A 13,578-nucleotide genomic window follows, 5' to 3' on the forward strand; every position below is an offset into this window, starting at 1 on the left:
CCTGCGGATTCACTATCTCCACAATGGTGGAGATAGGAACCCGCAGCGTTTTCCACAGAAAGAATTGACATGCAATTCTTTCTGCGGATTCAAAACCGCAGCAAATCCGCGCGGTTTTTTCCGCAGCGTCGGCACAGCGTTTTTTTTTACCCATTCAAATGAATGGTACTGTACACCGCAGCTAAAACTGCTGCGTGTCTGTAGCGGCCAATCCGCAGCGTGTGCACACAGCCTTAAAGCAAGACCTTTCATTTAGGGAGGGTAGTAGAGGGGGCGGTGTAGGAGCAGTGCTCCTCTGGCCTCTTTCCTAGTACTGAAGCGCGTTTGACCGTGAGGGGAGGGTGGCCTAACAAAAAAGGGGTTGGCCTATGCAAATTAAAAGCGCGTGGAGTGGAATCCTGGGGGGAAAAAAAAAAAAAAAAAAACAGCCGCCTGCGCTTTTGTTATGCGCCCAGACTTGGTTTGAATGTCTTCCTCAGGGTGGTGTCTGTGTCATTCTCCACAATGGGTGCCTGTCTTAAGCCCTGTGGCCTTGCAAGCGGCAAACCATTTCTGGTTATCGCTTCTCGGCCTTTTGGCTAAGATCAAGTGTAGTATCTGTTCTTATCAGTTTAATATCTGATACGTCCCCTATCTGGGGACCATATATTAAATGGATTTTTAGAACAGGGAGATGGAAAAAGAGCTTGCTCACTTCACTCCACGTATCAGCCCAGTATGGCAGTTTCTCTGGGAATGGTGCACTCACTCTCTTAAGCGGTTTCCAAAGACAGATTGAATTGAAATCGGGATAAGCAAGTAGTGTTTTCAAAGCATGATTTGAATGCTTTTTTCCAATGTCGCCGCTCTGCAATTAGTTTTTCTTGGTCCAAGTTGCACATTTCCAATTCCTTAGCCTTGATTTAACTTGACCAACTCTTCTACTACTACTACTACTACTACTACTCTTATTCACCGCTATATGGGAGGCATTGCACTGTATTCAATGTGTCCGTAAAATAACGATCTATCTTGGCCTTTGCTGTTTGGTAGGTATAGGTGTGACAAGCTGCAGTAATGTGTTTGGCTTTGGATAGCTACATTTCTGCACACCCACCTGCTACAAGGCCTGCAGCCCCTTCGCCTCAGAACTTCCCCAGTCTTAATTCAAGCATTCAATTCCTACCACATCCCTCATGCAATGATATGTCGCTTCATTTTTGAAACATTGTCCCCCTCTTGTGGCCTTCCAACTTTGAAATTTACTGTTCAATTTTGAATTAATTCATATATGAATAAAATGGAAAAGCAACGATTTATCTGGCGAGTTATTTGAATGTTCTGCCTACGTCCACCTGTCTGACAGACGGACGGTATTCTAGTGGCTTGTAGCAGCAGCAGCAGCAGCTAGGTGCGCTGCTTGCCTGCAGTAAATAGGATGTGTCCATCCATGGAACACTGTGATAGGAATCATGCCATTCATAGCACACAATGCTTGGATGTGTTCGACCACGTCTCACAATGGGACCACGTGTCACAATGGGCAGCCCACAGTCTGTAGCAGCTGCGCAGTAGTATTCAGCTTCAGTCTGCTGAGTGAGCCTGAGCAGACAGGTGGGCCATGCTCGCCTCCTGGTTACAATATCTGGCACCAGGAGAGTTAGGCCACGTTCACACGCTGCGGATTCCGCTGCGGATTAATCCGCACGGATTTAGCAAAAACCGCAGATAATCCGCAGGTCCAAAGACCTGCGGATTATCTGCGGTTTTGCCTGCGGTTTGGTCCTGCGGATTCACTATCTCCACAATGGTGGAGATAGGAACCCGCAGCGTTTTCCACAGAAAGAATTGACATGCAATTCTTTCTGCGGATTCAAAACCGCAGCAAATCCGCGCGGTTTTTTCCGCAGCGTCGGCACAGCGTTTTTTTTTACCCATTCAAATGAATGGTACTGTACACCGCAGCTAAAACTGCTGCGTGTCTGTAGCGGCCAATCCGCAGCGTGTGCACACAGCCTTAAAGCAAGACCTTTCATTTAGGGAGGGTAGTAGAGGGGGCGGTGTAGGAGCAGTGCTCCTCTGGCCTCTTTCCTAGTACTGAAGCGCGTTTGACCGTGAGGGGAGGGTGGCCTAACAAAAAAGGGGTTGGCCTATGCAAATTAAAAGCGCGTGGAGTGGAATCCTGGGGGGAAAAAAAAAAAAAAAAAAACAGCCGCCTGCGCTTTTGTTATGCGCCCAGACTTGGTTTGAATGTCTTCCTCAGGGTGGTGTCTGTGTCATTCTCCACAATGGGTGCCTGTCTTAAGCCCTGTGGCCTTGCAAGCGGCAAACCATTTCTGGTTATCGCTTCTCGGCCTTTTGGCTAAGATCAAGTGTAGTATCTGTTCTTATCAGTTTAATATCTGATACGTCCCCTATCTGGGGACCATATATTAAATGGATTTTTAGAACAGGGAGATGGAAAAAGAGCTTGCTCACTTCACTCCACGTATCAGCCCAGTATGGCAGTTTCTCTGGGAATGGTGCACTCACTCTCTTAAGCGGTTTCCAAAGACAGATTGAATTGAAATCGGGATAAGCAAGTAGTGTTTTCAAAGCATGATTTGAATGCTTTTTTCCAATGTCGCCGCTCTGCAATTAGTTTTTCTTGGTCCAAGTTGCACATTTCCAATTCCTTAGCCTTGATTTAACTTGACCAACTCTTCTACTACTACTACTACTACTACTACTCTTATTCACCGCTATATGGGAGGCATTGCACTGTATTCAATGTGTCCGTAAAATAACGATCTATCTTGGCCTTTGCTGTTTGGTAGGTATAGGTGTGACAAGCTGCAGTAATGTGTTTGGCTTTGGATAGCTACATTTCTGCACACCCACCTGCTACAAGGCCTGCAGCCCCTTCGCCTCAGAACTTCCCCAGTCTTAATTCAAGCATTCAATTCCTACCACATCCCTCATGCAATGATATGTCGCTTCATTTTTGAAACATTGTCCCCCTCTTGTGGCCTTCCAACTTTGAAATTTACTGTTCAATTTTGAATTAATTCATATATGAATAAAATGGAAAAGCAACGATTTATCTGGCGAGTTATTTGAATGTTCTGCCTACGTCCACCTGTCTGACAGACGGACGGTATTCTAGTGGCTTGTAGCAGCAGCAGCAGCAGCTAGGTGCGCTGCTTGCCTGCAGTAAATAGGATGTGTCCATCCATGGAACACTGTGATAGGAATCATGCCATTCATAGCACACAATGCTTGGATGTGTTCGACCACGTCTCACAATGGGACCACGTGTCACAATGGGCAGCCCACAGTCTGTAGCAGCTGCGCAGTAGTATTCAGCTTCAGTCTGCTGAGTGAGCCTGAGCAGACAGGTGGGCCATGCTCGCCTCCTGGTTACAATATCTGGCACCAGGAGAGTTAGGCCACGTTCACACGCTGCGGATTCCGCTGCGGATTAATCCGCACGGATTTAGCAAAAACCGCAGATAATCCGCAGGTCCAAAGACCTGCGGATTATCTGCGGTTTTGCCTGCGGTTTGGTCCTGCGGATTCACTATCTCCACAATGGTGGAGATAGGAACCCGCAGCGTTTTCCACAGAAAGAATTGACATGCAATTCTTTCTGCGGATTCAAAACCGCAGCAAATCCGCGCGGTTTTTTCCGCAGCGTCGGCACAGCGTTTTTTTTTACCCATTCAAATGAATGGTACTGTACACCGCAGCTAAAACTGCTGCGTGTCTGTAGCGGCCAATCCGCAGCGTGTGCACACAGCCTTAAAGCAAGACCTTTCATTTAGGGAGGGTAGTAGAGGGGGCGGTGTAGGAGCAGTGCTCCTCTGGCCTCTTTCCTAGTACTGAAGCGCGTTTGACCGTGAGGGGAGGGTGGCCTAACAAAAAAGGGGTTGGCCTATGCAAATTAAAAGCGCGTGGAGTGGAATCCTGGGGGGAAAAAAAAAAAAAAAAAAACAGCCGCCTGCGCTTTTGTTATGCGCCCAGACTTGGTTTGAATGTCTTCCTCAGGGTGGTGTCTGTGTCATTCTCCACAATGGGTGCCTGTCTTAAGCCCTGTGGCCTTGCAAGCGGCAAACCATTTCTGGTTATCGCTTCTCGGCCTTTTGGCTAAGATCAAGTGTAGTATCTGTTCTTATCAGTTTAATATCTGATACGTCCCCTATCTGGGGACCATATATTAAATGGATTTTTAGAACAGGGAGATGGAAAAAGAGCTTGCTCACTTCACTCCACGTATCAGCCCAGTATGGCAGTTTCTCTGGGAATGGTGCACTCACTCTCTTAAGCGGTTTCCAAAGACAGATTGAATTGAAATCGGGATAAGCAAGTAGTGTTTTCAAAGCATGATTTGAATGCTTTTTTCCAATGTCGCCGCTCTGCAATTAGTTTTTCTTGGTCCAAGTTGCACATTTCCAATTCCTTAGCCTTGATTTAACTTGACCAACTCTTCTACTACTACTACTACTACTACTACTCTTATTCACCGCTATATGGGAGGCATTGCACTGTATTCAATGTGTCCGTAAAATAACGATCTATCTTGGCCTTTGCTGTTTGGTAGGTATAGGTGTGACAAGCTGCAGTAATGTGTTTGGCTTTGGATAGCTACATTTCTGCACACCCACCTGCTACAAGGCCTGCAGCCCCTTCGCCTCAGAACTTCCCCAGTCTTAATTCAAGCATTCAATTCCTACCACATCCCTCATGCAATGATATGTCGCTTCATTTTTGAAACATTGTCCCCCTCTTGTGGCCTTCCAACTTTGAAATTTACTGTTCAATTTTGAATTAATTCATATATGAATAAAATGGAAAAGCAACGATTTATCTGGCGAGTTATTTGAATGTTCTGCCTACGTCCACCTGTCTGACAGACGGACGGTATTCTAGTGGCTTGTAGCAGCAGCAGCAGCAGCTAGGTGCGCTGCTTGCCTGCAGTAAATAGGATGTGTCCATCCATGGAACACTGTGATAGGAATCATGCCATTCATAGCACACAATGCTTGGATGTGTTCGACCACGTCTCACAATGGGACCACGTGTCACAATGGGCAGCCCACAGTCTGTAGCAGCTGCGCAGTAGTATTCAGCTTCAGTCTGCTGAGTGAGCCTGAGCAGACAGGTGGGCCATGCTCGCCTCCTGGTTACAATATCTGGCACCAGGAGAGTTAGGCCACGTTCACACGCTGCGGATTCCGCTGCGGATTAATCCGCACGGATTTAGCAAAAACCGCAGATAATCCGCAGGTCCAAAGACCTGCGGATTATCTGCGGTTTTGCCTGCGGTTTGGTCCTGCGGATTCACTATCTCCACAATGGTGGAGATAGGAACCCGCAGCGTTTTCCACAGAAAGAATTGACATGCAATTCTTTCTGCGGATTCAAAACCGCAGCAAATCCGCGCGGTTTTTTCCGCAGCGTCGGCACAGCGTTTTTTTTTACCCATTCAAATGAATGGTACTGTACACCGCAGCTAAAACTGCTGCGTGTCTGTAGCGGCCAATCCGCAGCGTGTGCACACAGCCTTAAAGCAAGACCTTTCATTTAGGGAGGGTAGTAGAGGGGGCGGTGTAGGAGCAGTGCTCCTCTGGCCTCTTTCCTAGTACTGAAGCGCGTTTGACCGTGAGGGGAGGGTGGCCTAACAAAAAAGGGGTTGGCCTATGCAAATTAAAAGCGCGTGGAGTGGAATCCTGGGGGGAAAAAAAAAAAAAAAAAAACAGCCGCCTGCGCTTTTGTTATGCGCCCAGACTTGGTTTGAATGTCTTCCTCAGGGTGGTGTCTGTGTCATTCTCCACAATGGGTGCCTGTCTTAAGCCCTGTGGCCTTGCAAGCGGCAAACCATTTCTGGTTATCGCTTCTCGGCCTTTTGGCTAAGATCAAGTGTAGTATCTGTTCTTATCAGTTTAATATCTGATACGTCCCCTATCTGGGGACCATATATTAAATGGATTTTTAGAACAGGGAGATGGAAAAAGAGCTTGCTCACTTCACTCCACGTATCAGCCCAGTATGGCAGTTTCTCTGGGAATGGTGCACTCACTCTCTTAAGCGGTTTCCAAAGACAGATTGAATTGAAATCGGGATAAGCAAGTAGTGTTTTCAAAGCATGATTTGAATGCTTTTTTCCAATGTCGCCGCTCTGCAATTAGTTTTTCTTGGTCCAAGTTGCACATTTCCAATTCCTTAGCCTTGATTTAACTTGACCAACTCTTCTACTACTACTACTACTACTACTACTCTTATTCACCGCTATATGGGAGGCATTGCACTGTATTCAATGTGTCCGTAAAATAACGATCTATCTTGGCCTTTGCTGTTTGGTAGGTATAGGTGTGACAAGCTGCAGTAATGTGTTTGGCTTTGGATAGCTACATTTCTGCACACCCACCTGCTACAAGGCCTGCAGCCCCTTCGCCTCAGAACTTCCCCAGTCTTAATTCAAGCATTCAATTCCTACCACATCCCTCATGCAATGATATGTCGCTTCATTTTTGAAACATTGTCCCCCTCTTGTGGCCTTCCAACTTTGAAATTTACTGTTCAATTTTGAATTAATTCATATATGAATAAAATGGAAAAGCAACGATTTATCTGGCGAGTTATTTGAATGTTCTGCCTACGTCCACCTGTCTGACAGACGGACGGTATTCTAGTGGCTTGTAGCAGCAGCAGCAGCAGCTAGGTGCGCTGCTTGCCTGCAGTAAATAGGATGTGTCCATCCATGGAACACTGTGATAGGAATCATGCCATTCATAGCACACAATGCTTGGATGTGTTCGACCACGTCTCACAATGGGACCACGTGTCACAATGGGCAGCCCACAGTCTGTAGCAGCTGCGCAGTAGTATTCAGCTTCAGTCTGCTGAGTGAGCCTGAGCAGACAGGTGGGCCATGCTCGCCTCCTGGTTACAATATCTGGCACCAGGAGAGTTAGGCCACGTTCACACGCTGCGGATTCCGCTGCGGATTAATCCGCACGGATTTAGCAAAAACCGCAGATAATCCGCAGGTCCAAAGACCTGCGGATTATCTGCGGTTTTGCCTGCGGTTTGGTCCTGCGGATTCACTATCTCCACAATGGTGGAGATAGGAACCCGCAGCGTTTTCCACAGAAAGAATTGACATGCAATTCTTTCTGCGGATTCAAAACCGCAGCAAATCCGCGCGTTTTTTTCCGCAGCGTCGGCACAGCGTTTTTTTTTACCCATTCAAATGAATGGTACTGTACACCGCAGCTAAAACTGCTGCGTGTCTGTAGCGGCCAATCCGCAGCGTGTGCACACAGCCTTAAAGCAAGACCTTTCATTTAGGGAGGGTAGTAGAGGGGGCGGTGTAGGAGCAGTGCTCCTCTGGCCTCTTTCCTAGTACTGAAGCGCGTTTGACCGTGAGGGGAGGGTGGCCTAACAAAAAAGGGGTTGGCCTATGCAAATTAAAAGCGCGTGGAGTGGAATCCTGGGGGGAAAAAAAAAAAAAAAAAAACAGCCGCCTGCGCTTTTGTTATGCGCCCAGACTTGGTTTGAATGTCTTCCTCAGGGTGGTGTCTGTGTCATTCTCCACAATGGGTGCCTGTCTTAAGCCCTGTGGCCTTGCAAGCGGCAAACCATTTCTGGTTATCGCTTCTCGGCCTTTTGGCTAAGATCAAGTGTAGTATCTGTTCTTATCAGTTTAATATCTGATACGTCCCCTATCTGGGGACCATATATTAAATGGATTTTTAGAACAGGGAGATGGAAAAAGAGCTTGCTCACTTCACTCCACGTATCAGCCCAGTATGGCAGTTTCTCTGGGAATGGTGCACTCACTCTCTTAAGCGGTTTCCAAAGACAGATTGAATTGAAATCGGGATAAGCAAGTAGTGTTTTCAAAGCATGATTTGAATGCTTTTTTCCAATGTCGCCGCTCTGCAATTAGTTTTTCTTGGTCCAAGTTGCACATTTCCAATTCCTTAGCCTTGATTTAACTTGACCAACTCTTCTACTACTACTACTACTACTACTACTCTTATTCACCGCTATATGGGAGGCATTGCACTGTATTCAATGTGTCCGTAAAATAACGATCTATCTTGGCCTTTGCTGTTTGGTAGGTATAGGTGTGACAAGCTGCAGTAATGTGTTTGGCTTTGGATAGCTACATTTCTGCACACCCACCTGCTACAAGGCCTGCAGCCCCTTCGCCTCAGAACTTCCCCAGTCTTAATTCAAGCATTCAATTCCTACCACATCCCTCATGCAATGATATGTCGCTTCATTTTTGAAACATTGTCCCCCTCTTGTGGCCTTCCAACTTTGAAATTTACTGTTCAATTTTGAATTAATTCATATATGAATAAAATGGAAAAGCAACGATTTATCTGGCGAGTTATTTGAATGTTCTGCCTACGTCCACCTGTCTGACAGACGGACGGTATTCTAGTGGCTTGTAGCAGCAGCAGCAGCAGCTAGGTGCGCTGCTTGCCTGCAGTAAATAGGATGTGTCCATCCATGGAACACTGTGATAGGAATCATGCCATTCATAGCACACAATGCTTGGATGTGTTCGACCACGTCTCACAATGGGACCACGTGTCACAATGGGCAGCCCACAGTCTGTAGCAGCTGCGCAGTAGTATTCAGCTTCAGTCTGCTGAGTGAGCCTGAGCAGACAGGTGGGCCATGCTCGCCTCCTGGTTACAATATCTGGCACCAGGAGAGTTAGGCCACGTTCACACGCTGCGGATTCCGCTGCGGATTAATCCGCACGGATTTAGCAAAAACCGCAGATAATCCGCAGGTCCAAAGACCTGCGGATTATCTGCGGTTTTGCCTGCGGTTTGGTCCTGCGGATTCACTATCTCCACAATGGTGGAGATAGGAACCCGCAGCGTTTTCCACAGAAAGAATTGACATGCAATTCTTTCTGCGGATTCAAAACCGCAGCAAATCCGCGCGGTTTTTTCCGCAGCGTCGGCACAGCGTTTTTTTTTACCCATTCAAATGAATGGTACTGTACACCGCAGCTAAAACTGCTGCGTGTCTGTAGCGGCCAATCCGCAGCGTGTGCACACAGCCTTAAAGCAAGACCTTTCATTTAGGGAGGGTAGTAGAGGGGGCGGTGTAGGAGCAGTGCTCCTCTGGCCTCTTTCCTAGTACTGAAGCGCGTTTGACCGTGAGGGGAGGGTGGCCTAACAAAAAAGGGGTTGGCCTATGCAAATTAAAAGCGCGTGGAGTGGAATCCTGGGGGGAAAAAAAAAAAAAAAAAAACAGCCGCCTGCGCTTTTGTTATGCGCCCAGACTTGGTTTGAATGTCTTCCTCAGGGTGGTGTCTGTGTCATTCTCCACAATGGGTGCCTGTCTTAAGCCCTGTGGCCTTGCAAGCGGCAAACCATTTCTGGTTATCGCTTCTCGGCCTTTTGGCTAAGATCAAGTGTAGATCTTGGCTAGGAGAGTCTGTGTTTTTTGTCCTTCTCAGCACTGCAGCTTTTGCTGCTTTTGCTTTGAGAGGGGACTTTGCAGACACGAGCAGCGATGGTTAGAATTCGCTTTGCTGAGCCTGGGGAAACCCGGGTAAAGCATGGTATCCGGATCGATATAGATGCCGGACATGAAGATGATTTTCCCTTGGGATTTTTTGTGAACAACGTTCTTTTTGGAGTTCTGAAGCTGAGAAAAGAGGAGATTCTGTGTTTGCAGCAGTTCAGATCCAAATTTACTCTTGTTCTTTCTTGTATTTCAGCTTGCAACAATCTCTATGGGACACTGAAGCAGAACGTGGAGAACACTGTGCTGGATGGGCTGACCTTCACCATCCTGTATTCAGATGAGGAGCTGCCTCTCACCCTGATGATGTATAACCCTCATGTGCCTCTGGAGCTGATCTGCATATTTTTGAATAAACATTGTAAGGTATGTAGACCTCCTACCAAGGTCATGAATGAGGTTGGGCTGTGGACAGGAAAGTATAGATTTATGGTAAAGTTCTCAGAAAGCATGGATGAGCCAGGAGGAATTCATTATCCCCCCTGTAACTTTTCCATAGGGAAGGAGAGAGGTTTTCTCTTCTTCCCTAATGCTCCCAGGTTCTGCAGGCACTGCTGGGTGTATGGCCATACACAGGCAGACTGCCCTGCTGGAAGCCAGGTGGTGTGTAGAAAGTGTGGTGAGGTCGGTCATCCTAGTAGCCAGTGCACAAATGAGATTGTGTGTAACCTGTGTGGGGTAGGGGGTCATGCCTTTAAGGACTGTAACCTTAGACCCAGCACATATGCAGGAGCTGCTAGGAGGAATTTTGTAATGCCTGACCCAGATCACCTTGTGGATTTTGTGGAGGAAATGACTGAAGAGGAGAAGGCTGAGAGAAAGCAGCTGGAAGCTGAATATAAGGAGCAGAGAGAGAAGTTTCAGAAAGAGCACAAGGAGAGATTAGAGCAACGTGTCAGAGACAGGATAGTGAATAGGATTCTGGCTGAGGAGAAAAGTGCTGAGTCACTACCTGTGAGAACACACAAGCCTGAAGCCGTTCAGAGAGAGATTCCACAGACAGCTAGTGAAGAAAAGGTGGGGGCCCCTGGCAGGAGCAGTGTGTCTGCTGAGGAGAGAAGTGCTGAGTCATTGCCCGTGATTACACACAAGCCTGCAGCCGAGCAGAGAGAAGTTTCCACTGAAAAAAAGGTGGGGGCTGCTAGCAGGAGCGAGGCAAGCTCTGAGAGGAGAGTTCAGGAAGAGGTCACAGACACTGACGGCGCCACCTGGACTACAGTGCAGAGGCAGACCAGGAAGAGCAGACTGAGCTCTGTGCAGAAAGTACATGGAAAGGAAAAAAGGCAGGACTATGCAAAGCAGGAAGCAAAGACTTCTGGGATGAGCAGAAGCACAAGATCTAGTGCAAGAAAGAAGCCCAGCTTTGAAGTGCTGCAGCAGCTGTCTGAAGACCAGGAGAATGTGGATGACAATAAGGAAGAGGTGACAGAAGATATCCCTGACATGACTGTCACATTGCAAGGGGAAGAAGGGGAGTCAGCCAGCCTGTCTAAAACCCCCAAGATGGAATGGAGTGAAGACTCCTCGGAGTCTGAAGATGAAGGTGGTCAGGGTGACTTTGACCAGAGTGAGGAAGAATCTGCAGATGACACAATTGTCAAACTGGTGAAACTGAGCCCCTCATCATCCTGTACCAGCGCTGGTAGCCGCAGCTCCACAAGAAGCTACCCAACAGTCACAGAACCCCAAGGTGTCCGTTTTTTAGGGGAAGACTTGGGGTACACCGTCTGCACATCCGGTGTTACCCCTCAAGACGGGAAAGGCTGAAGACCAGATGGGGCTGTGGTCGTGATCTTCCTAAAAACCTGGAGAGATGGGTTCCCAACCTGCTCAGTTGGCAATATCGTCACTGAACGTGCGACTCATAAAGTCGGCACAAAGGAGGGCCTTTATTTTAGATTATTTGGGAACCCTTAAGGACGATGTTTACTGCATTCAGGAATGCGGAATTTCTGACTCCCTGGATGACAGTGTGTGGCCACATGGCCAATGTATTTGGTCTGGTTCAGTTATTAATAAAAATAGTGGTGTTGGAATTTTAATTGCTAATAAAAGTATTAAAATTGAATGTTATACAGTTATAGAGCCAGGAAGGTGTGTTATGTGTGAGATTACTTGTAGAGGGTGGAGGGTTAAGATTGTGAATGTGTATGCTTCGGTTGATAAAGAAGAGCGATTGGAACTTTTTGAGAAATTGTCTTTTTTTCTGCATGGGAGAATACCTGTTGTTTTTGTTGGTGATTTTAATTGTGTCACTGAAGGTGTGCATGTGGATGTCACTGGGAAAAAGTTGAGGGGTCTGATTGAGGATTTTTCGTTTGTTGATGCTGCAGAGTTTTTCTTGGGAAAACCTCCTCCCGTCACTTACAAAGCTGATAGGGGGGGCATTGAATCGAGAATTGACCGTGTTTTGTTGTCAACTAACATTGTCTGTAAGCATTTTCAACAGGAAGATGTTCCTTTTTCTGATCATGTTATTTTGCGTGCGCGTTTGGAAGGTAAGGTGTCTTTTGCGCATGGTCGTGGTGTATGGAAGCTAAATGTACGTCTGTTAGATGATGAACGGATCATGATTGCCTTTAGAAGGATGTATGCGAAGTGGAAACATAGAAAAAAAGATTTTGTGAATGTGTTGGAATGGTGGGACTGGATGAAGAAGGAAATAGGTTTTTTCTTTAAGAAGTGGGGAAGGAAAAAAGGTATATATAATAGAGAAAAATTTAACGAATTGGGTATGAGATTAGAATGGCTGAGAAAACTGAGTATGATTGGAGTTGAGGTGGATGATTTGATGTGTCAGGTCAAGAATGAGATTAAGAAGTTTATGAATGAGAAAGGTAAGGAGATGATATATAGGTCTAAGATTGAGCATTTGGAAAAGAATGAGAAGTGTACTAGGTTTTTCTTTAAAAAAACTTTTGGTAAGAAAGTTGATATGGATGAGGTGATGAATGGGAATGGTGTGTGTGTGTATGGTGAGGATGTGATGAATGTGGTTGAATTGTTTTATAAGGAGTTGTATGGTGCCAAATGGTTGGATGAAGGTTTGATGGCTGAAATGTTGGGTAAATTGGAAGGTCGGCTAACTGAGGATGAGAGTGAGTTGATGGATGATGAAATTGTGTTGGATGAAGTGAAGAAGGTCGTAATGTCTGCAGGTAAGAATAAAACGCCTGGGAAAGATGGGTTGCCTATAGAGCTGTATGTGAAAGAGTGGGATACTATGGGAAATGATTTGTTGGAAGTATGTAAGTATATGTTTGATAACAATGTACTGTGTGAATCAATGAGAGAAGGAGTGGTTGTATTGATTCACAAGAAGGGAGACCGGAAGGACTTGGGAAATTGGAGGCCGATCACCCTTCTGAATGCTGATTATAAGGTTTTCAGTAAGTTGTTAGCAAACAGGATGAGAGATATGATTGGGAAAGTAATTGGTGAGGATCAGGTGTGTGCCATACCTGGAAGAACGATGAATGAAAATTTAGTGTTGTTAAGGGATGTGATTGGTGATTGTTTGGGCCGCAAGCTGAAATGTATGGTTTTTTCTGTGGATTTTGAAAAAGCATTTGATAGGGTGTCGCACATCTTTATGTTTAATGTCTTAGCGAAAATGGGTTTTTCTAGGAATTTTGTGAGTTGTGTGAGAAGCCTGTATTGCAATGTATCAAGTGAAATTTTGGTGAATGGATTTTTGAGTAACAAGGTTAAGGTAACGTCTGGTGTGAGACAAGGGTGTCCTATGTCACCCATTTTATTTATAAGTGTGATTGAGGTTCTTTTGTGTATGATAAGGAGTGACAAGTTTATGAAAGGTGTTTTGATTCCTGGAAGTGGTGGGAAAGATCTGAGAATATTGGGATATATGGATGATGTGGTCATTGTGAGTGAAAATATGGCTGCAATGAATAGGGCAAAGTACTTATTGAATATGTTTTCCAGGGCCTCAGCCTTTAAAATTAATTGGGCTAAATGCTCCTTTAAATGCTTTGGTGATAACAGCATTAAATTGGATGAGGTTAAATGTGAAGATGGAGCTATTAAGGTACTGGGAATTAAATT

The 13,578-nt window shown here is 46.0% G+C and overlaps 5 non-coding genes across 5 annotated transcripts; all 5 read left to right on the plus strand.

Annotated features, from left to right (window-relative positions):
* Positions 1 to 558: 558 nt before the first annotated feature.
* LOC141095050 (U2 spliceosomal RNA) lies at positions 559 to 749 on the plus strand. Its single transcript, XR_012233272.1, has one exon. It is a non-coding gene; the product is annotated as a U2 spliceosomal RNA (small nuclear RNA).
* Positions 750 to 2,321: 1,572 nt separating this feature from the next.
* On the plus strand, positions 2,322 to 2,512 carry LOC141095051 (U2 spliceosomal RNA). Its single transcript, XR_012233273.1, has one exon. It is a non-coding gene; the product is annotated as a U2 spliceosomal RNA (small nuclear RNA).
* A 1,572-nt stretch (positions 2,513 to 4,084) lies between these two features.
* On the plus strand, positions 4,085 to 4,275 carry LOC141095052 (U2 spliceosomal RNA). The gene has a single exon (XR_012233274.1). It is a non-coding gene; the product is annotated as a U2 spliceosomal RNA (small nuclear RNA).
* A 1,572-nt stretch (positions 4,276 to 5,847) lies between these two features.
* LOC141095053 (U2 spliceosomal RNA) lies at positions 5,848 to 6,038 on the plus strand. The gene has a single exon (XR_012233275.1). It is a non-coding gene; the product is annotated as a U2 spliceosomal RNA (small nuclear RNA).
* A 1,572-nt stretch (positions 6,039 to 7,610) lies between these two features.
* LOC141095054 (U2 spliceosomal RNA) lies at positions 7,611 to 7,801 on the plus strand. Its single transcript, XR_012233276.1, has one exon. It is a non-coding gene; the product is annotated as a U2 spliceosomal RNA (small nuclear RNA).
* Positions 7,802 to 13,578: the final 5,777 nt, after the last annotated feature.

The sequence above is a fragment of the Dendrobates tinctorius genome, unplaced genomic scaffold, assembly GCF_039654945.1.
Source record: "Dendrobates tinctorius isolate UK_male_01 unplaced genomic scaffold, ASM3965494v1 ptg000065l, whole genome shotgun sequence".
Taxonomy (NCBI): domain Eukaryota; kingdom Metazoa; phylum Chordata; class Amphibia; order Anura; family Dendrobatidae; genus Dendrobates; species Dendrobates tinctorius.